The following is a 3,372-nucleotide window of genomic DNA, read 5'->3' as shown; positions in this document are numbered from 1 at the left end:
GAATCATGTTCTGTCCTCACAAACAAATTCTTCAAGGTAACTAATAGACCATGCATTGTTATATACTCGTGTTCTGTGGGCAAAATTTTTGTGAGGATATTATTCTAGCCATTGATTGCTGAAGGGCAAATATAGGTATGTACACATGGTAAGCATTACAGGATTTCACTACATCCAAATATAGAGTTCTCCATATATATGCACATTTACTTACCTAATGTATGGTTAGATGAAACCAACAGTGTGGTGCATGTTTCTACATCATGAAAATGAGGAAACCGTTGATTAGGAGAATATCCATATATTCCTAACCATTTGATTATTCAGGGGTACAAATTGGCTGTAATGACATGATCACAATCGCATGAATTAACTCATTCCAAATATAGCTGATTTCCGGTGTCTCTAATACATTTCCATAGTTCTACTCAAATTCTGCTCAAACAGGGATATGCCAATCATCACAAAAAGTTCAAACAGTGTTATGGCGTCATCATTAACATGAGACAGAAACAACTTACACGCGTCGTCCCAGCAATACGTGGTGCCATCTGCTTTGTCGATCACGTAGATGATGTCATTGTGTTCACTAGCATCACAGAAGTGTGTATCAGCTTTGACGATGATCCACTGTGAGCTGAGTTGTCTCCAGCTAAAGAAGGCACCGGCGTAAAGATAGGCGAGTCCGCGGTCGAACAAAGCAATTAGCTTGAAGTCTGCGTAATTCGCATGTCGTGTGGGCACTTGGCAGATTACAATCTTCTACAAAACAAGGTCCACCCAACTGACATGGTAATCTAGATGACTAGGACCGCGATGGTAAAACTCTATATAATCCAACGGAGCAAGGATAATCTCATGGGAGGTCTAGAAGTTCATGAGCACCAACTTTTTACCGTCTTCTCTGAAGGCAGCCATCCAATGGGAGTTCATGCCGACCCAGTACACACCTGCCAAGAAGTTTCGGGCGATGGTGATCGGATCGAAGTCGAGGGAAATGATGTACGGCGATCCACTACATACCTGGAAAGAAGTTTCGGCTAATGGAGATTGGATTGAAGTCGAGGGGCATCATGTATGCCTCCGTATCATGGTGAGCCAATCTCGCAAGACCAGATAGCATCAAGCAGGGTGTCTTGAAAAGCTTTGGCCTCGCTTCGATGATGGCCATGTGCGCGCCCCTCGAGCATGCAGCAGCCGCAGGTCGCTCAACATATCCATACATGAACAACAGAGGTCGAGGACGTCGCTGGGGAGATTGCTCCAATCGCGGCTCATATGGATCCTGCGTGGTTCGCGTTCGACCATGGTGGAGTTTGGAAGGTGGGGTTTTGGGGGCTTGATTTACGGGGGAGAAGTTTGTCGGTGCTGGAGCGGCTAGCGAGGGAATAGTGGTACTGGGGGAGGCGAGCGAGGCGAGGGTATGCGGGGGCACAATGAGATAATGAAGAGTGACCTCAGGATCTCCGGCGAGACGGAGATGGAGATGGAGTGGTGCTAGGGGAGAGGGAGACGAGGCGAGGCATGCTATACAACTGCGGTGACAGTGGCTGCACAGTGCACAAGGTGAGGCTGACTTTGGTAACCCAGACATGCCGCCTAGACTGGTGTCACCTCGGGTGTAGGGCCTTGTCACTTCACTGTGAGGACCGGATGAATAATAGTATTTTGACCATCAAGTGTAACATAGTTGTACTACTACTACTAGTAGGAGTAGTAGGAACATGAGTACACTCCCATGCTAGCATGCCTCTGGGTTCACATCATCCTCCAACTATCATCCATATTGCGAGCAGAACCAAATTCTCGTGCATGCGGAAGCACGAAGAAGGACTTTCTTTTTTGAGGATAACCGCATATTCCTTAAACGTAGTAGGAACATGAGTAGTACTCCCTCCGGTCCTCTTTTGTCCGCGTATAACTTTTTTCAGTATTTCTCTAATTAGTCTACGTATATACCCTTTTGCATGCACCCATTTCCCTACATGCCCCGCATTCACATCATTAATTAGCATACGCATGAGTAGCTGCAGCCAGACTCCAGCCAATAAACTGCATCATACGAGTGGGCCATTCTGTGCGCGTGGGAGAGAGAAAGGCAACCGAAGAGCCCGTCCAACCCATTGCATGTAGCAGTCAAACCACCGAAGCTCTCCTCATGCATGCGCATAACTTCTCCCATTTACTTCTTCATCGGGAACTAATTTTCCTCGGCTTTTTCACTACTCCTTGATCTTCATTTGCATCCAACCACACTGCATTCACATTGTTTTAACCTCTTCACATCCTCCTGGAGTAATTTCAAAGCCCCTATAAATAATCATCTTCTTCAGTTAGACTAGCCATCTAATCCTAATTCTCCAAACCATAGCCCTCCGGTCCAGCGGTTCCAAATGGCGAAAGAGATCGAGATGTAGTTTTTTAGCGTCCAACATGTCCTCGTCGAAGGCTCGTTGAGCATAGTTGCCATAGTCACTGACCATCCAAGGGTTGTTCGGAAGTGGATCAACAATATATCCAACTCCCTCCAAAAGGTGGAGATGAATGTCATCAGTCTCGATGCAGAGTACACGGAGCGTGCCACTAGGAAGATCCAACGCGCCGCTGTCCTTCAGCTGTGCCTCGAAGATGATGGTTTGGTGTACCACATCATATATGCGCCCTCCATACCAGGTGAGCTTCACGATTTCTTGTCTCAGGAGGACATATACTTCTGTGGGGCAGCCATCCCGGGGGACAAACAGAAGTTGGAGTTGTACAACCTTGATTTGAAAAGAAACGCTGACCTACAAATCAGAATAAAAATTCCTGTAGAAGATTGTGATAAATCAACACCATCCCTATTCGACGTAGAAAATTTTGTGCTCGGAAAAAATCTTCAGAAGGGTGACGAGACACTAGCATTAAGGTCGTCTGGATGGGAGAATTATCCCTTGATGCACGAGCGGATAAAATATGCTGCCCTCGATGCCCGTGTGAGTTTCGAGATAGCTGCAAGATCCAGAGAGCTTGTTGTGAAGCCGTCTCCCATAGAAAATGAGAAAAAGAAGAAGAAGAAGAAGAAGAAGATGTTGCAGCAGCAGGGCATTATGGATGGATGAACTATTTCCTCTCTTGTAAAAAAATATTCCCTCTCTATGTATATTGATATAGATGGGCTATTTCGATGGTGTTCATGTCTTTGGAACAAGTAGTAGCGTGGGTCCGCTTGACTAGAAGGAACTATTTATCGGCCTAGCTTTCTCTACTACTTCTTCCAGTGATCGGTATGCAATGCATGTGTCCATAGACATGCAGCTTGTCCATGGAAGTTCAACTACGGCGACCATCATGTTTCATCCACTGCCACTCGTGATTCCCACAATGCCGCTC

Source organism: Triticum aestivum, chromosome 5A (assembly GCF_018294505.1).
Source record: "Triticum aestivum cultivar Chinese Spring chromosome 5A, IWGSC CS RefSeq v2.1, whole genome shotgun sequence".
NCBI classification, from domain to species: domain Eukaryota; kingdom Viridiplantae; phylum Streptophyta; class Magnoliopsida; order Poales; family Poaceae; genus Triticum; species Triticum aestivum.
This window is presented reverse-complemented; position numbering follows the sequence as displayed.